Here is a 20,592-nt window from a genome sequence, read left to right as displayed (position 1 = left end):
CTTAAACATACTTTCAATGAAACTTTTATATTACTATGATATGTGAAAAATAAGCATTACATGCCATAAATAGAAGGCACTAAAAAGAAATACAATAAAAACAAAGCAATATTCATGAACTCTATCTACTTAGATACCATTGCCTGCCAAGGGCTCCAAACCTAAGACCTGCTCTTTCCTTTTGTTAAAAGGGAAATTCCAAAGTATTAGAGATTAAAGGCTAGCACAACTTGAGGCTTTCTCTGTGACAGAATAAGAAGGACTGAAAAGGGAATGAAAAGGAAATAACTTTTCACTAAGTAATTCAATGTTACCTAAGGCCATGTTTGGGTACTGCCTAAAATTATCAACAACCAAGAGAATTTTCCTACTAAATACTGGGACTTGCTCTCACTCCCCCATGGTTCTCCCCAAGGGACTCATAGTTATGACTTCTTCGATGGTTGACCACATTTCTTAGCTCCATTCCATGTGTCCTTAGAAAATGAGATCATAGATATAAAATTGAAACAAGTTAGAAAAAAAAAAAACACCTGAAATGCCAGAGCTAGTACAGAATAGCAGCAATTCACCCAGGATAGAGCCCAGATCCACCCCCCACAGGGTGACCCATCAGGGCTAGAGCCTGGAAAGGGTCTAGAGAGGGGCACCTGAGTGGCTCAGTCAGTTAAGCATCTGACTTTGGCTCAGGTCATGATCTCGCGGTCTGTGAGTTCAAGCCCCACGTCAGGCTCTGTGCCAACAGCCTGCTTTGGATTCTGTGTCTCCCTCTCTCTCTCTGCCCCTCCCCTGTTTGCTCCCTCTCTCTCTTTCTCTCAAAAATAAATAAACATTAAAAGAAAAAAAAAGGAAGGGTCCAGAGACTGCTCATCATTGACATCTAATCATCCAATAATGGACAATATGACAGCCAAAGTCTGAAAAGTTTATAAGCCAAATGGTGCACCACATCTTTCATATATATACCCTGTGATCTTCACTATACCTTCATGAGGTTGTGCCATTATTATCCCTAATGTGAGGAAATCAGTGTTTAGAGAGGTTAAGGAATGGGCCAAGGATCTCCAATAAGCAGCAGATTCAGGATCTGAACCAAGTTTGTCTGAGTCGAGAGCCCATGCTCTTAACTCTTCTGTGCCCCCAACATTGAGAACAGAAAGCAATTTTAAACCTCACAGACCTCAAAATAATAGCCTGCTGCTCTTAAGCACAATTAAGACAATGGGTTGACACAACAGGAAAACCGTTCAATATGTAATTAAACATAATTACTAGTGTCCTCTAATTGTTTGGGAAAATAAGTTTCCCTTCCTCGACAAGCTATAATTGTGGTGTGTGCTGAGAGAATGTTCAAGTCTTTGCTTCAATCTGTGTATCTCTAGCACATGCATAGATTATTGGTCACATTTCATAGTGAGGACTACAGTGGCTGAAAGATATCTTCAATATGTAACTTCAAGTCAAAAAAGCTAGGGCTCAGAGGGATCTTAACCATGCTGCCCAACCCTTCATTTGGAGAAATAAGGGCCCAGGGAAGGAACTTCCCAACGACATGCAGGTCTCTGCCTTTCACTCAGTGCTCAACGAACCTCACTGATTAGATAGGTTAAGGTCAGACTGCCAAAAGCTGAAAACTTGGCTTCGTTATTTAGCAGCTGTGTGGGCAAGTTACTTAATCTCTCCAAGCTTGAGCCATTAGGATAATAATAGCAACCATTTCATAAGGTTTTTGAGAATTAAATGAGCTAATATATGTAAACAGTTGGAACACTACCTGGATACATGGCATCTGATCAATATTTAGCCATTAAAACCACTGCTTTAAGCAATAAGCCACCTTCGTACAACAGGCCTTGGAAATACTCCAGTGTATTCATCAGGGCTGCTAAGAACAATGATTAAGATGTGTTCTTGGGGCGCCTGGGTGGCTCAGCCAGTTAAGTGTCTGACTTCGACTCAGGTCATGATCCCGCTGTTTGTGGGTTCGAGCCCCCATCGGGCTCTGTGCTGACAGCTCAGAGCCTGCAGCCTGCTTAGGAGTCTGTGTCTCCCTCTCTTTCTCTCTGCCCCTCCCCTGCTCATGTTCTGTCTCTGTCTCTGTCTCTCTCAAAAATAAACATTAAAAAAAAAAAAAAAAAAGATGTGTTCTCATCTGCTGAGGAGCCATCAGAGGACATCTCCGATATCTACTGCACAGAGCTCAAACGAGGAAGCAAATGAGCTTAGCCAAGGTTCTTTAAAGAAGGGAAAAGAGTATAGAAATCAGACCTTAGTGCCCTGTATTATGCTATTTAAACTGCAAAAAAGAGCTGCATTGTCAGTAGCAATGCTCTTGTGGGTAGACGTGTTTATTTGAATAATCATGTTTCCAGGAGAGCAAACTCAAAAAACAAAAACAAACAACAGCAACATGAGTTAATATTCATTGAGCATATACTTAGTTAAAAAGACTCGGCACTGTATAAGATACAAAGAAATTTAGAGTGGGGGTCTCTAAGGCAACTTTGGCAGATACCTAGAACTGTGCCCCACTTCTCTCTCACACCCCACGGCAGATATCACAAACTGATCACAGCACACTTGCCCACACTGCCCAAGTACAGCTCAAGCTGGGCCTTACCATTCTCAACCTTAGGATTCTCAACACAGTGCTCCAAGAAGCCACTGCCAGCCCACAAGCATTGAGCTTTAGGGGATAACAGTGTAAGCAAGCAATCCAAGGATAAACACGGGACTAAAACTCAGCAGGGGCCAAGAATTATTTTTTACTTAGGATCTTTTGACAAGACATCTGCATTTAAATGAATATAAGAATATAATACAAGAATGAATATAAGAATATAATACAAAATACATCTTGTGTGTGTGTTGTAGGGAAAAAACTCAAAGCATGCGAGTGACAATACACATGAGAGATTTGAGATGCTCTTTTTGTAAGGCTCTTTGCCGGAATACACAAGCACTCCAAAACCATTTTCATTCTCCCCAGGCTCCCTAGCATATTCATTTGCAAGGAAAGAAATGTAAGAGGAAAGGGTAAGAAATGTGTAGGAACAGAGAGAGTCAGTTAAGTGTCTGACTTCGGCCCAGGTCATGAGCTCACAGTTTGTGAGTTTGAGCCCCACATCAGGCTCCTGTGCTGATGGCTCAGAGCCTGGAGCCTGCTTCGGATTCTGTGTCTCCCTCTCTCTCTGCCCCTCCCCTACTCATGCTCTGTCTCTCTCTCCTTCAAAAATAAACGTTAAAAAAAAAAAAAAAAAGAAATGTGTAGGAACAGAGACTGCAGGTACTTCTTAAAGATGTCCTGCAGTTAGCAGCTGATCTCACCTTGCTCCTTACAGGACCAGTCAGAGAACCCAGGACTCAGAGAAAGGAAAAAATCCGAGGAGGAAGAGGAATCCAGGGATATGTCTGCTGGCCTCCCAACCACAATAAGTACTGCCTACTCTCTGCTGCATATAAAAAGGAGGCACTGAAATGAGAGGAAAGAGGGCCAGAATTTCTGTCATGTCGAGGCCCAACCCTGACTTTTTTTCCCCATTTTTTTCTAATGTTCATTTATTTTTGAGAGAGAGAGAGAGAGACAGAGACAGAGACAGAGACAGAGACAGAGTGTGAACATGAGAGGGACAGAGAGAGAGGGAGACACAGAATCTGAAGCAGCCTCCAGGCTCTGAGCTGTCAGCACAGAGCCAGATACAAGGCTTGAACTCACAAACCAAGAGGTCATGACCTGAGCTGAAGTCGGAAGTCAGACGCTTAACTGGCTGAGCCACCCAGGTGCCCCTCAATCCTGACTTTTAAAAAAAATTTTTTAACATTTATTTATTATTGAGAGACAGAGCGACACAGAGCATGAGCAGGGGAGGGATAGAGAGAGGGGAGGGATAGAGAGACGGGAGCCCGTTATGGGTGTGCCTGGCATAGCCTGAAGTAGGCTCCAGGCTCTGAGGTGTCAACACAGAGACCGACATGGGGCTCGAACTCACAAACTGTGAGATCATGACCTGAGCCGAAGTCGGTCGCCTAAGCAACTGAGCCACCCAGGCGCCCCTCAATCCTGACTTTTAGAAAGTCCCTATGAGCTCACTGAAAAGGTCCCCTCTGTGCACAGGCACCCACAGGAGAGGCAAGAAGTAACAGACCCAATTTAATTCAAGACAAAAATCTTCAATACTAAGTATCACTTGCTTACGTTTGTTCCAAGTATTCTAGTCTCTTAAAGGATGCTGACCCTTTTTAAAAAAGCTGTAACGGGGCACCTAAGTGGCTCAGTCAGTTAAGCGTCTGACTCTTGATCTTAGCTCGGGTCATGATCTTACAGTTTGTGAGTTTGAGCCCCATGTCAGGCTCTACGCTGACAGCACAGAGCCTGTCTGGGACTCTGTCTCTCCCTCTCTCTGACCCTCCCCCTCTCATACTCTCCCCTACCTCTCAAAATAAATATATAACCTTAAAAAATATTTAACAAAAAAGAAAAAAGAGGGGTGCCTGGGTGGCTCGGTCGGTTGGGCGTCTGACTTCGGCTCAGGTCATGATTTCACAGCTCATGAGTTCGAGCCCCGCGTCCGGCCCCATATCGGGCTGTGTGCTGACAGCTGAGAGCCTGGAGTCTGCTTCAGATTCTGTGTCTCCCTCTCTCTTGCCCCTCCCCCACTCACTCTCTGTCTCTCAAAAATAAATAAACATTAAAAAAAGAAAGAAAGAAAAAGAAAAAAGAAAAAGCTATAACTGAAGCCCTGTCTCATACAGGCCATCATCCCGATGGCAAATAATGCTTTGTCTGAAGTGTCAAATAGATCGACGGGGCGAGGTTTCCAGGGGCGTGGAGGTGGAAAACTGGGAGGGAAGGAGTCCATGCTGGCTGACGGGAGCCCGTTACGGGTGTGCCCGGCATAGCAGTGATACATCGGCCCGATGTATCTCTGCCAGAGCAGAGCTGAGTGGGGGTGCTTCAAAGCATGTAACTGATAATAACCTGCTATAAAGAATAATGAAATCATGTATGTCTTAGCTTAAAACCTCTGTAGTGCTGTTTCAAAATGGTTCCTTTTTATTTAATTTTTGAATAAGAAATATGTTCACATAGTTTGAACACTAAAAAGCATAAAAGGGTATACGGTGAGAAATCTCCATAACACCCCTGCCCTCCATCCATTCCCCCAGCTGCCAGCTGCTTACCACCTCCCCAACGCATAGGCTGATGATCACTGCTACCTGTTCCTCACCCGTCTTTCCAGAGTTCTTGTGTACATACAAAAGCAGACTGAGATTCTTAGTTCTCTGCCCATATGCCATAAAAGGTCACATGTGATATATACCTGTCTCCACCTTGCTTTTTTCACTTAATGTATCTTGAAGATCTTTGCATGTATTAGTACACAGAGAGCTTTCTCACAATAAATCTTATCTAAACTTGCATATAGTAAGTTCAATCTGAAGTACTGATCTGAAAGTATTCCTTGTAGATGACTTGGTCAATCATGTACCCTTATGTAACAGTCTCCTAAGACAAGATAGAAGACATTTGCATTGTGTCCCTTCCCAGTCAACCCGGCCTCAGCGACCACCACTTTTGATTTCCACCACCATTATGCAATGTCTTTTATACATGTCACAATGGTATGAAGATCTCTTGCTCCTGTTAGAGATGGGTAATGAATTTCATGGGGTATTTCAGCCCCCTGTGAAACCTCCTCCAATACAGTTGCCTGGCCCCATTTGCCCCATTCTGGGCCAGATGCCCTCCTTGTGGTCCCACACCTGTACTTGCCCTCCAACAATGCACCATAATAGCCTCTGAAGTGATCTCTTTCTCCCCGTGATCTGTAAGCCTGGGCTCCACTCTTTGTCACCAATGTACCTATAGTATCTCCTGACAGAGCACCAACTAAATATTTGCAAACATTTTCTCAAAGGCGGTTTATAATTAGAACATAAACAATTCCCTGACTGATGTTGCTATTAGACATAAACTGCATTTCACAATTCAAGTTAACTGTCAGAAAGGAGGCAGGTAGCTTATAAAGAGGCCAAGGTGGGCCAGCCCTGTGATGGGAAAGAGCCATTTTCAAGATTCTCCTATAGACAGGGAGGGACCTCTGTGTCAGTTTCTGCCTTTGCTGATGGAAGGAAAGGACGAGGGACGTTTTAAGTTTTCATTTCCAAGGTTCTGAAAACAGATCAGAGGCTTTTCTTGGACTTTGCATGAAACATTCACACATAAGGCATTCCCCACATCACCAGATCACTGGGCTGTAAACTTTAAATAGAAAACAGCAAAACTGAGCAGATTATTGGACAAAGGTGTCCACAATGATGTGTTTAAGAATGAGGAGAGGGAGATAGGAGAGTCTGGGAGGCTCAGTCGGTTAAGCATCTCACTCTTGATCTTGGCTCAGGTCATGATCTCGAGGTTCGTGAGTTCACGCCCCACATCTGGCTTGGTGCTGAGAATGCAGAGCCTGCTTGGGATTCTCTCTCTCTCTCTCTCTCTCTCTCTCTCTCTCTCCCTCCCTCCCTCCCTCCCTCCCTCTCCCTCCCTCAAAAAATAACTAAATGAAATAAAATATTTTTTTAAAAAAGAAGGAGGAGAGCTAAATTATAAGAAAAACCATATCCTTTGAGGTCTAAGAAATACAAAGTATTGTCAAAATAAAGACATCTTTGGGAAATTCTGAAAATTGAGCTGCAGAGAAGGCAAATGGAAAAATCACAAAGTCAGCAGGGTAGCTTTCCAAGGAACACTCAAATGAGGTACCTGAAGAGCAGGAAATGGTTCAATAAAGCTGACTGAGCAGCCAGATTGTGGGGCAACTAGCAACCTTAATTGTTTCTGTATTGGTTTGAACCAAGATTGAAGTAGGGAAGGATGAAGCAGCTGTGATCCCCTTGTTTTCCACAGGATCTGAAATCATTCTGCTGCCTCAATGCCCCAGGACCATCCTACATTCAGCCATGAAACAGGGGCTATGCATGGGGTACAGGGGAGAAGGGGAGACCCAACCTCATGGAATTCAGGAGGAAGAAATTCCCATTCTTGGTAGAGGAAATCTGTGGAACTCATTTTTAAAGAGCCTGTAGGTAAGTGAGGGGTATTAATTATCCATTCTTTTTGTGAAAGTGCAAATGTGTCTATCATGTTCTCACTCAAGAGAATAAAATAATCCCTTTAATTTGCTCTACTTCATCTGGTTTCCATTTTTTTAATTTTTTTTTTAAATGTTTTATTTATTTTTGAGACAGAGAGAGACAGAGCATGAGCAGGGGAGGGGCAGAGAGAGAGGGAGACACAGAATCCGAAGCAGGCTCCAGGCTCTGAGCTGTCAGCACAGAGCCCAACGCGGGGCTTGAACTCACAAACCACAAGATCATGACCTAAGCCAAAGTCGGACGCTTAACCAACTAAGCCACCCAGGCGCCCCTGGTTTCCATTTTTGATTATCTAAAAGCTGAAAATGCCACAGATTTTTAACAAAAAAAGCAGCAACTAGTCTGGAAACATAAATAAAAGGAAACAGTGGAATATGACTATATGTACTTTGTCAATGAATCTTTTTTTAAAATGTTAAAAAGTCTTAGGGCACCCGGGTGGCTCAGTCGGTTAACCTTCCGACTCTTGATCTTGGCTCAGGTCATAATCTCATGGTTTGAGCCCTGAGTCGGGTTCTGCACTGGCAGCCCAGGGCCTGCTTGGGATTCTCTCCCCTCTCTCTCTGCCCCTTCTCTGCTCTCTCTCTCTCAAAATAAATAATTAAACTTAAGAAAAAAATAAAAAAGATTAAAAGTGTTTTCTGCTAAAAGAATTATATAGACCAACAATTCTGAATTCTGAAAAGAAATACTATTTAATTAATATTCTACAAAGTGAGCACCTAATACATTTTTTTTTTATTTTTTTAAATGTTTTTATTTATTTTTTGAGAGAGAGACAGAGTGTGAGCAGGGGATAGGCAGAGAGAGAGGGAAACACAGAATCTGAAGCAGGCTCCAGGCTCTGAGCTGTCAGCACAGAGCCCCACGCGGGGCTCAAACCCATGCACTGTGAGATCATGACCTGAGCCGAAGTCAGACACTTAACCGACTGGGCCACCCAGGTGCCCCCAATTCTCTTATTTTAGAAGCAAGGACTGTATATGTAATGTCTCCATTTCATATAAAATTTTCATCTGAATGCTGGATATTTGGTTGTTAATGTGAAAATGGGCCCTTCAAACATTACTGTTTTTCTCATCCTATATTCATTTCCAGCAAATACATGTGCTTTTTCTTTGTAAAAAAAAAAAAAAAAAAATTAAATAATATTGAAACACTTGTAATTATGTTCCATGTTGGGCATTCTGCTGCAAAACCATAAAAATGGGACACAGAAAAAAAAATTTAAATTACACTGGGATGGTGTATGAGTCTCCTGTTGTGGCTATAACAAATTACCACAAATTAAGTGACTTAAAACAACACAACCTTATTATCTTACAGCTCTGTGGGTCAGAAGTCTGCAGTGGGTCTCACTGGGCTAATGTTAAGGGGCCAGGAGCACTGCGTTTCTTTCCTGGAGTCCCTGGGGGGAATCCGTTTTCTTGCCTTTGACAGCTTGGAAGGCCACCCACATTCCCTGGCTCACGTCTTCCTTCCACCTTCAGAGCAGCAGTGACCAGCCGAGTCCGAATGCGTCTTTCTCGGGATGCCATCTGTCTTGTTCTGACTCTTCTGCTTCCCTCTTCCCCCTTTAAGGACCCTTGTGATTGCACCAGGCCCATGGGGATAATCCAGGATAATCTCCTTATTTTAAGGTCAACTGATTAGCAACCTTATTTCCCTCTTGTCAAATAACATATTCGGGTTCCAGGGGTTAGGAAGCAGACATCTTTCTGCCTACCACAGATGGGATGGGAATTGTCTCATGAGATATGCATTTGAGGGTCCTGTGACCTTGAGTATCCAATAAACAGGTTAGTGGTGATCCTAACACTCACTGAAGTCACTGCAGAAATAAAAATATTCAAGACAAATCTGGCATTTTCAAACCGGAAAGAGCTACTCAGTCTGGGACCTTCCACCCCCAAATGCCTGAAGGTCTCCGTTACTATGTGGACCCAACAGGACATCTGGCAGGAAGAGAGTCTAGGAGGGAGGTGGGACTTCACACAGTGGTCTACATGCAGGAGGTGCTGGAGTGGGTACAGTGTGCGAACTGCTTTCACACACAGGATCCCACGTCATCTTCACTCCCACCCCACCGGGCGGTGCTCAGCATCTCTGTTTCACTGCAGACATGTTACATTGGTTGACTTGCCTGAGATCATGCCCTCAGGGAGAGGTAAAATCAGGGCCTGATCACTACTGGCCCAAACCACAAGCTTTCCCCACTAGTATATGTCTCCCCTAGAGCACAGCGGACAGAGTGCCTAGGACCGGGTGACTTAGAAGACACCAAAATTAAACATGCACATCAATCAGAGTTAGTTGAGGGACAGGAAGCAGACTGCAAAACAAACTCTTTCGGACTAAATAAGGGTAAGGTTAAAAACACCAATTTTAAGTTGCATTCTATATACTCTTAACGTACATACATTAGAGTCTAGAAAATTTATTTGCTAGTGCCTCTCACAGTATCTGGCCCAGAACTGGGACTCAAAAAATATGTTTTACAATAAACATCACAGTCTTATAGTATCTTTCAGGGGGAGCTTTGATCTAACCAGGACATAAGAATAGGAAAGAGTGAAATTTTGATGTCCTTCAGCACTCCCTGAATTCATCACACGGAATTAATTTTTTGAATGAACTCCCCAAAAAACTCCCTACTAGAGAAACACTAGTCTACGATATGCTGGTTCACAAATTACACTTATTAGGTCATAACTAGCATTAAAAAAATAAAGTTTTGGGGGTGCCTGGGTAGCTCATTGGTTAAGAAACTGCCTTCAGCTCAGGTCATGATCTCATGGTTTGTAAGTTTGAGCCTCACGTCGAGCTCTCTGCTGTCAGATCTTCCATCCCACTCTCTCTCTGCCCCTCCCTTGTTCATACTCTGGCATGGTTTCTCTCTCCCTCTCTCTCTCTCTCTCCCTCCCTCTCTCACTCTCTCTCAAAAATAAATACAAACTTAAAAAAAAAAATCTTTCCTTAAAAAAAGTGTGATTGAGTAGAATAGAAAATACCAGAGTGAATCACAGATACTATTTAATACTACTATTAAAAGTAGTATTCCATAAATCGATTATTTCAGACTTATGATGTCAAGTGTATACCTTGGATTTCTTGGTAAAATGCATCATGGTGTCATGGTAAAAAAAAAAAAAAAAAGTGAAAGCTGCTTCTATAGTTAAAAACATTCCCATCACAGAATTCTGGAATAGGCTAGCTTTCATAGGGTGATAATTATCAATAACTCAGTCTGAAATTGTTGTTCATTTTTAGCAACCTAGGTTCCTATTGTCTTTTCTCATGGCTATGTACAAGCACCTGAAGTTCCTGACCATTCCAACAAGACAAAGCAACAATGATGCTAAGAGAATCACTTCCCTGCTCTCTTCTCCAGGGCATTCTCAATCCCTTACTGAAACATTGTCTGGAATTCCCTCTCCTCTTTGACTAAAACAGGAGAGATGTAAGCATGGTGATGTTCCTAAAAGGGGGGTGGGGGGGGGGGACACGTATAAAAATTCGACTGCTGCAGAATTCTTTTTATGCAGCCATCTACCCTATTGTGACAGCAACAGCTGGCTTTCAGGGAGCCATTTCTAATACTCAGGATTTAAAGTCTAGGAATGCCTCCACTCCCCTCCCCCACACCACCATCACACAGGGGAAAATTGGCATGCCTCTCACTTGGCCCCTCTACTCCATGGTTTGAAGGCTCAGCTGTGCGTGCTCAAAAAGTCATTCTCTGGGAGGGCTCCCCAAAAGCTCTCTTCTGGGGAATCTTAGTCTTGTTATCAGGAAAAAGCCAGGAAACCTTCCATGGGCTACCACCTCCAGAGAAAAGGCCTGAGTTTTGTCACCTCTGAACTCCCTGCAGTGTAAAGTAGGACCTGGGTGCAAACTATCTGTTACAGACTGAAGCCCTAACCTCCAGTACAACTGTATTTGGACATAGGACCTTTAAAAGGTAAATAAAGTCAAATGAAGTAAGGACGGGGTCCTAATCCAGTCGGATTGATGTCCTTCCTTCCAGAGATCTCTCTGGATCTGAACAGGCTACATTTTTCTACCTTCAGAATTCACAGCAACTTTAAGTAGCTATTGTGAAACATAAATGATGAGAGAAAAGAGCAGGTCACAGAAAGATATACACAGTATTTTTATAAATATTTCATTGATTCAATACTAAGCAAAATTAAGCAAACAAACAAAAATGTTTGCAGTAAAACTACAAAGAATATTAGGTGGATGATAAAAGCAAAATTTAGGTGGATGGTTTCTTCCGGGGTGAGGGGACAGCAACTGGGACCAAGGAAGCTTTATGCATTGCTATTAGGGGGATGGAAACCTCATGGGTATCCATTTTATTAAAATGTCTCATCATGTATTTTTGTTACATTTATTATTTTATATGTAATAAATATTTCATAATTAAATTTATAAAAGTAAGATGTTAGCATAATATAACATCCATCACTTAACAGTAGCTATTCTGGAGAGAGGGGGTACGGGACATTTCTACTTACCAATTTTTACCTCCCTGTATCTTTTTAATTGCCCTAAAATGCTTATATAATACTTATATTTGGAATAAAAGGTCAAGAAAGTAAAGGAGGTAAAAAGAAACTATTGGACATTTATGATTACTTTCATAATTTCTTTAATCTTCCCACCCCCTTCAATTTCCTGAGTAATAAGCTAGGATGGACAACTGACCAGCTTTAAGAAAAATGTATTGGTTGGTCTAAAATAATTTTGATCCTCAGACCCTATGGCTCAGTATTGATTTATTACATATATTACACAAAAATGCACTTGAAATATAAGCTTCAGCTGGAATTAACCCACACTCTTTTGAAATGAAAATAATAGCTATGTGGTTATAATAATAATTCAAGCACTTGATAGCCTGGTTATTAGGAAAACGCTGGGAAGCAGACGTCCAAAAAAGAAATTCTCTTATTTCTTTTCCTTTCAAGACAATTTAGGTAAATTATAGACATTTCGCTTTCAGAGCTGAGGACTATCAATAGAATTTTAAGTGCGGTTCATTTATATTAATGTCTTCAATTTAGAATTTCTTGGACCCTTCTTGCTTTATGATGCTAGTTTTGAGCTTAAATTGAAATAGTTTTGTAAGACTAGTAAGCTGCAAATCAAGAGAAAAGTGTTTTGTGTGTGGCTTCTATGTTTTCATAGAGGAGGAAATCATTTGAAAGCAATCATTTCTATACTTAATGTATTTCTAATTTCTTTCATTTTTGGCTCTGCCAACTGAAAAGCTGAATAGAAGAAAACAGAACTTGGATATCCAACAAAAAAAAATTTTATTCTTTGGGAAATGGAACTACTTTGCAAAATCTGCCCCAACCTTAAAGGTGTTTATTTCTCAATAAACTTTGAGTACTAGTCAATCACTTATCAGTTGTATTGCCATTGTGTGTGTGTGTGTGTGTGCGTGTGTGTGTGTGTGTACATGTCGGTGTCTATCTGTCTCTCTTACTAGACAGTGAGTTGGTTGAGGGTGGGATAAATAGAATGTGCTCCCTAAGGAATACCTATATATAGTTTGGCCCAATTATGATGAATTTCTCAAAAGAAAAATGTAGGCAGCTCCTTTAGTGGTCAGGTGGGACTTATGGGGAAAGGGAGGGAGCAAAAATCAGACCAAATATAATCATAAAAATGAGACAATAAGTACCAGAAGAAATGCTCTTTTAGTTAGTCATTTATTCATTCATTCCATCATGTATTGTGTACCCATTAGGACTCACATGCTGAGAATATGAAAATAAATCAAACAATGGATATCAATATACCTTCATAAAGTTATATTTTTTATTTTTATTTATTTTTTAACTGGGCTTCACACCCAGCATTGAGCCCAAAGTGAGGCTTGAACTCAAGACTCTGAGACCAAGACCTGAGCTGAAATTAAGAGTCTGAGGCTTAACCAACCAAGCCACCCAGGCTCCCCTAAAGCTATATTTTTTTAAAAAGAAGGAAAATAGGGGCACCTAGGTGACTCAGTCAGTTGAGCACCTGACTCTATTTCAGCTCAGGTTGATTCCAGGGTCATAGGATCAAGCTCCAAGTTGGACTCCATGCTGAGAGTGGAGCCTGCTTAAGCTTCTCTCTCTCTCTCTCTCTCTCTCTCTCTCTCTCTCTCTCTTCTCTCTCTCTGTCTCTTTCTCTCTCTCTTTCCCTCTGCCCCTCTTCCCCACTTGTGCTCTCTCTCTTAAAAAAAAAAAAAAGATTGAAAAAAAAAAAAGATTGAAAAAATTGAACAAAACCCAGTACTCCGAATGGGGTAATTCCAAGAAGGGAGGGACTAAATAAACAAGGAAATGCCTCCAGCGAGCCTGCAGAGCGAAAAAGAATTTCAAGAGACACAGACAGATGGGAATGGCACTCTAAGAGATGGGAACCTCATGAACAAAGGCACCGAAGAGTGAAATTGCAGACTGAGGTTGAAATATGGTGTACAGTTAGGTTTGATTTCTCAATCAATTTCTCAATTTCTGAAGGAAACATATTGTAGAGCATTTGCTGAATCACAGGAACCAAGGTGAGGAGTTCAAATTTATTTTAGTAAGTAAAGGAGCATCTTAAAATGTTTCTGAGCAGAAAGTTGACATATTCTGAGTAGTACTTCAGAAAGAAGACGTTAGCTACAGTGTTCAAGGGACTAGAGGGAATGTAGAGCAAGCAGGGAATTGTTTCCCAAGACTATTACAATCCAAGCAAGAAGCAATGAAGGTCTTCAAGAACTACTCATGAGTAAAAGCAAAAGAAAACAAACCAGGGATCGATGGTACTTCCTTACCTTAATAATGAATATCTATTAAAAATCTATATCAAACATTGCCTTAAGATCAAGAATATGACAAGGAGTCCTGCTATCGTTGTTTTTATTTTAGATTGTCCTGAAGGCCCTATCTAATGCAGTGAGACAAGAAAAAACGAGTGAAAAGTATTTGTTGTAGAAAGAAGGAAACAGAACTCTCATTCTTTAAAGATGATAAGGGGCACCTAGGTGGCTCAGTCGGTTAAGCACCTGATTGTTGGTTTCAACTCAGGTCACGATCTCATGGTTTCATGAATTCAAGCCCCACATCTGGCTCTGCACTGGCAGCACGGAGCCTACTTGGGATTCTCTCTCTCCCTCTCTCTCTGCCCTTCCTTCACTCATACTGTGTCTGTCTCTCTCAAAATAAACTTTAAAAAACTTTTTAAGGGGCGCCTGGGTGGCTCAGTCGGTTAAGCGGCTGACTTCGGCTCAGGTCATGATCTCGCAGTCCGTGAGTTCGAGCCCCGCGTGGGTCTCTGTGCTGACAGCTCGGAGCCTGGAGCCTGTTTCAGATTCTGTGTCTCCCTCTCTCTGACCCTCCCCTGTTCATGATCTGTCTCTCCCTGTCTCAAAAATAAATAAAACGTTAAAAAAATTAAAAAAAAAAACTTTTAAAAATAAAACCTACTCACAAATTTTTAGAAGACAGTTTACTAATATGCTTGAATGTATATATGGACTTAGAAATCCAAGAAGGAGACATAAATCTCTATACTTTTAAGACACAGAAGAGCAGCGTGAAAACGTTTTTATTAAAACAAAACAAAACAAAAAAAGCATTAGGGAAGCCTGGGTGGCTCTGTCAATTAAGTGTCCGATTCTTGATTTTGGCTCAGGTCATGATCTCATGGTTTGTGAGATGGAGCCCTGAGTTGGGCTCCACACTGACAACACGGAGCCTGCCTGGGATTCTCTCTCTCCCTCTCTGCCTTTCCCAACTTGCACTCTCTCTCTCTCTCCCCCTCTCAAAATAAATAAGTAAACTTAAAAAAAAAAAAAGGCATGATAATCCTTTTCTCTGTGGACAGATCCATGTGAACTAAGAGTACATCAAAACATTCAGGAGTCTATGGGGCACCTGGATGGCTCAGACGGTTGAGCATCTGACTTTGACTCAGGTCACAATCTCACAGTTCGTGGGTTCAAGCCCTGCATCGGGCTCTGTGCTGACTGCAATGAACTTGGAGTCTGCTTCAAGTTCTGTCTCCCTCTCTCTTTGCCCCTCCCCCACCTCAGAAAATAAATAAGCATTAAAAAAAAAAAATCAGGAGTCTAGCCTACAAGATTTCATAGCAAATGCACCACACCCTGAGAGCACTGGCACTGTGATCTATGGAACACCCTAGACAGCCTCTCAGCTGGAAATTATAGCAAGAGCAGAGCTGATTCTGACCTTCATACGAAATCTGATACCAATGTAAAGGCAAGCAACAGAGAGGGAAAAAAAAACCCTCCACTTTCAAGTACAGCCCAGGATACAGCTACCTTCTCTATAGCAGTTCCCCAAATTAAACTTCAGCCCAGTGGGTTGCTAATGGTAAACACCAAGTAAACAGAGCCAAGTGTGCTTATTTACTGCAGGACTGTTGACGAGAGAGGTGGGGTTGTCTCCAAGATGCAGAGAATATGAGCAACACTTCCTGCATTTAATTGACAACAAACCCTTTTATCAAAGAACTTGTGTCCTAGCGAAACTGCAATTTAGGAAATGCGGTGCATCTGGACATTTTCAACTCCTGTCAGGAACCAAAATGTAGACGTGACACAACAAATGGTTAAAAGCAAAGACTCTAGGACCATGCTGCCCTGGTCTGAATCCTAGGTCCACAACTTACTTACACTTGTGTGAGCAAGTGTAACTTAACCTCTTGAGCAAGTAACTCGAGCAAGTAACTTAACCTCTCTGTGCTCTAGATTCCTCATCTGTGGAATGCAGAGAGGACTTGTGATAATAGTGGTTACCTCACAGGGTAGCACTGAGGGTTAAAGTAAATGAATGAACATTCAGTAAAGCGTTTACATAAGTGTTTGTTAAGTGTAGCAGATTTTGCTATATGCTGTCACCACTCAGAATTACAATAGTTTGCGCTTGGGGAAGAGCATAACTTCATTGGTCTAAGAAGATAATTACTCTTAATCTAATGGGTGCATAAACGTCTGTGAGAAGAACAGTAATACATACATTGTCTGTAGTTCTGCTAATCAAGATAGTCTGTTAGCTGATATTTATATTGAACACACTGTTGCCTAAGGTTGTGTTTGGGAAAGGGTGGGCCAGGGAGAATAGAAAATAAAAAAGGGGCTATTCTTAACTTTAAAAACATTAAGAAATTTTCTTTAAATATAGTCCTCCTCAACATCCAAGTTGAAAGGCACCTTCTCTGTAACCTCCCTTACTCACTTTCCAAATAAGTTACATCTTCTGGAAGGAAATTTAGTGCTGAAGAAATTCTGCTAGAATTAAGCCATTTTACAGGATTGTCTTCCCGACCTCTCTTCCCTCAAAACAGGCAAGACCAACAGACACGAGGCTACCATTATACACTGAGGCACCTTTGACACATGCAATATTGCTCACTAAACGTTCTCACCCATGATGGCAAAGTCTTCCAGGAAACTTCCAAACCATCAGAAAAACGTTGTGTTAAATATGGCTTAAGTTACCTATACTTCACTTCAAAAATGAATTCACTGCCAAATAGGACACTCATATATTCCTGGAGGCTGTAGGGATTGGTCTCTACAGAAAGCAACAGGATAATATTTAATAAGATCAAGTAAAGTATTCCTTGCATTAGAATGCAACCTCTAGAAAAAACTCAACAAAAGAAAACAGCAGGGATGTTCACTAAACCATCACCCAGACTAAGGGGACGCTGGAGGTCTGAACGCGAAACCAGAGGGGTTAGCAAACTGTGATCTATCAGCCCCAATGGACACTTAAATCATCACTGAAAATCACAACCAACCACGAATATATTACAAAACATGGAAAATCGTTTACGGAGTAAACTTAAGTAAAAAGAGGGGAAAAATGGAGTGCCTGTGTGGCTCAGTCAGCTGAGCGTCCGACTTCAGCTCAGGTCATGATCTCACGGTTTGTGAGTTTGAGCCCCCGTCGGGCTCTGGGCTGACAGCTCAGAGCCTGGAGCCCGCTTCGGATTCTGTGTCTCCCTCTGTCTACCCCTCTGCTGCTTGTACTCTGTCTCTCGCATTGTCTCAAAAATAACCATTAAAAAAAAATTTTTTTAAGGGGGGAAAAAAAAGCATAAATGTATATCCAGGGTTGGAAGTACATTTTTTAAAAATGCTAAGTGTCAGTGAAAGGAAAAAGGATATGAAAATTAAAATGGACAATGTAGGGTGGTGAGGTTACGGCTGGTTTTGTGTTGTTGGGCTTGCACGTTACATCATGGAGATTTTGCCTTTGCAAAGGAGGAAAAATCAATTCTGTGTCAACCCTGACGAACAGGAGCACCGGAGGGGTGGGAAAGAGATTTCCCAGCACAGAACCAACTCCCGCTTCAAAGAGCTGTGTGGCCTTCACCTGCAAGGCGACCTCACACACACATACACACATACACACGTACACACCAGGACAAAGAGGCACCTGCTACCGACCAGGAAGGCGCTTCCCGGGTTTCCCACAACAGCGCCTCCTCCCACCAGCGGGCCTCCTAATGCGCGCTTTTGTTCACGGGGTGGAGGGACCTCATTAGCTGGCGCCCGTGCTAAAGGGAAATGCGTTTCCAGCACCAGAGGTCTCGTCATTCCTAGCATTAGCAACAGAATGCAGACAGAAGGTAAGTGGCAGATTTGCGAATCACCGGGGTAGAAGTTAAAAACCGCCTTCCAGGGAGGCCGAGCCCAGCAGTGAGGCGGCCCTGGGGCTCGGTCTCCAGGACACTGCGGTGTCAGCTGGGCAGCAGCGGAGTACCGCGACCTTCTTCAAAGACGACGCGGCGTGTCCCCCCGTGGGTGTTCCCAGTGTCCCCCACTGCAAGCGCATCCCAGCCCGCTGCCGTTAATGGCCAGGCCTGAATTATATGACGCCGGCCGGAGGCAACACTCAATGTACCAGTACTTGGCGGGGAGTGGGGAGTGATAGCAGAGAGAGGGACTGGGCTACAGCACACATCCCGCCCTGGGGCTTTTCCCAACACTATTCAAGACAGAAATATGTAAAGCAGCTATGCAGAACAGCAAAATAACTTAAAATAAAGAAGCAAATTTTACACGTGCAGTGTAGACAGATCCTGCCGCAGCGTCAAGGTAATGATGTCCCTCTGCAAGGTGTCCCTGAACACAACTGGATGTGCTTTCTCTTTAACTCCAGCAAGGCTTTGTTTCCTCTTCTCTTTGGACACTCCCAGCAGGCTAATTTTCTCTTCTTTTCTTTTCTTTTTTTTACTTGCCTTCTTTTCTTGGATTATATACATGGTCATTGACAGCAGAGATCTTGTCTTACTTATCGCACAATAAACCCTCAATACATCAAAGTGGAATTAAAATTAATAAATGCAAAAACAGTGTGTCGGCAGCACAGAAAAGATTCCTGCGACGCTGTGCAACAGAAATGCAATGTCAACGATGAATGCAAGCCACACGTGTAACCTTAAATTTCCTAGTAGTCGCATTTTAAAAAGTAAAAATAGGGTGCCTGGGTGGCTCAGTGGGTTACGCACCTGACTCTTGATTTCCGCTCGGGTCAAGATTTTGGCTCGGGCATTTTGAGTTTGAGCCTCGTGTTGGGCTCTGCACAGACAGCATGGTGCCTGCTTCGGAGTCTCTCTTTCCTTCTCTCTCTGCCTCTCCCCTACTTGTGTGTGGGCATAAGCGCGCGCTCTCTCCCTCCCTCAAAATAAATAAACTTAAAAAGAAAAAGTAAAAGTAAAACGGGGAAAATCATTTTTATCATTCAAAATGTAATGACTACACAAAATTGAGATAGTTTACATTTCCGTTTTTTTTGTCCTAAGTCTTCAAAAGCCCACGTACATGTTACAACTACTGCACGCCCCAACTTGGACCAGCCACATTGCAAGTGCCAGATAGCTGCGTGACGCGAGTGGCTTCCATACTGGACAGCAGAGAATCACAGTGAGGTCCAAAACTTTACCTTTGCTCTTTAAAAAAGTAAACGTTGGGGCGCCTGGGTGGCTCAGTCGGTTGAGTGTCCGACTTCGGCTCAGGTCATGATCTCACGGTCCCGTCCTTGAGTTCAAGCTCCGCATCAGGCTCTGTGCTGACTGCTCAGAGCCTGGAGCCTGTTTCGGATTCTGTGTCTCCCTCTCTCTCTGACCCTCCCCCGTTCATGCTCTGTCTCTCTCTGTCTCAAAAAAAAATAAATAAATGTTAAAAAAAATTTTTTTTCAAAAAAAAATTAAAAAGTAAACGTTCATACTAAAAAAGAACTCACTTAATTTCAAGTTTTCCATGAATGTATATATTACCTCTTTATATTTACTTTTTAATAGCACTAAAGAAATATTAAATACATGTATATTTTCCCCTTTACAACCTCTTTTGGATAAATGTCTAGACCAGAAAATACAGTTTAAAAACAGATCCTCAAACCGATTTTTATCAAGAGTCGTATTTATTAAGAAACATTTAACAAGCAAATGAGCAAGCAAGTGCTGTTACTCTAGGATACAGTACTTTGGGTGTTTCTTTCCCACTTGTTTGAACAAATAATTAGTAGGTTGTGTTGTTCAGTAATTATTACCGAAGAGCTAAACACTTCCCTTCTAAAGTCTGTTTTTCACAAATATTATATAAATAAACTATTAGTTAGGAGGCTCTGATGCTATATAATGGCATTAGTACAAGGGACCAAAAAAGCCAGAAGCCTCCCCTGACAGCTCCTCCCACCCACTGGGTGGGTGAGTTTGCTCAAGTAACCAGACAGCACGTGGCTAGGGCATCGATACCCATATCCCAATCCTGAACCTAGCCAAGTGTGGAGGCTCACATGGTCTTTCTACTTTCCTTACCTCACCACGCCCCCATCCCACAGCCCAGTCTCTTCTGGACCTTGAGACCAGCCCACCTGGGCCTGAATCTGTGGAGCTAGCCTAATTTACCTACTCAGCAGCATGCAGACAGGAGACAGAAAAACAGCTCCTAGGAGCCAGCCCAGGAATCCAGATCTGCAGAGGTCAGCTTACCACCAAGGCCAGATACAGGAAGGAATTGACTGCCTCTCATGGGATCCTGCCCACCAGTGACCAGGACTGACAGGTCTGGACACTGCCCAGTCAGACTGGAATTTGGTCCTCTCTATGAGGCAGGAGGTGGCTATGAAAGAGAAGCAGAAGTCCCTTCTCCCAAGACTATCCAAAGTTTCTGATGTCACTTGGAGTTGTTATTTAACCAAGTTCCCAGATGAAGATCAATAATCTCTGAGGAGTGAGGTGCCAGACAGGTGGTTCAGAAAAAATCTATGATATAACCGCCTCAAAGAATTGAAGCAGACCTCTCTTCGTTTCCTCATGAGGCAAAACAAGACCTGGAAATGGGAGAGATCACTCTGTGACAGAGCACAGGAAAGGAAGGGACTGTCAGTCCAGAATTGTGTAGCCAAGACCTTTAAG

At 42.5% G+C, this 20,592-nt stretch overlaps 1 protein-coding gene across 2 annotated transcripts in view; it reads right to left on the bottom strand.

Moving 5' to 3' along the window:
* Nucleotides 1-20,592, bottom strand: part of KIF5C (kinesin family member 5C) — a 162,434-nt gene that overhangs the window by 129,564 nt on the left and 12,278 nt on the right. The window lies entirely within an intron of this gene.

The sequence above is a fragment of the Panthera tigris genome, chromosome C1 (assembly GCF_018350195.1).
Source record: "Panthera tigris isolate Pti1 chromosome C1, P.tigris_Pti1_mat1.1, whole genome shotgun sequence".
Lineage (NCBI taxonomy): Eukaryota > Metazoa > Chordata > Mammalia > Carnivora > Felidae > Panthera > Panthera tigris.
Note: the sequence above shows the minus strand (reverse complement) of the source record. Positions and strands in the feature narration are given on the sequence as shown.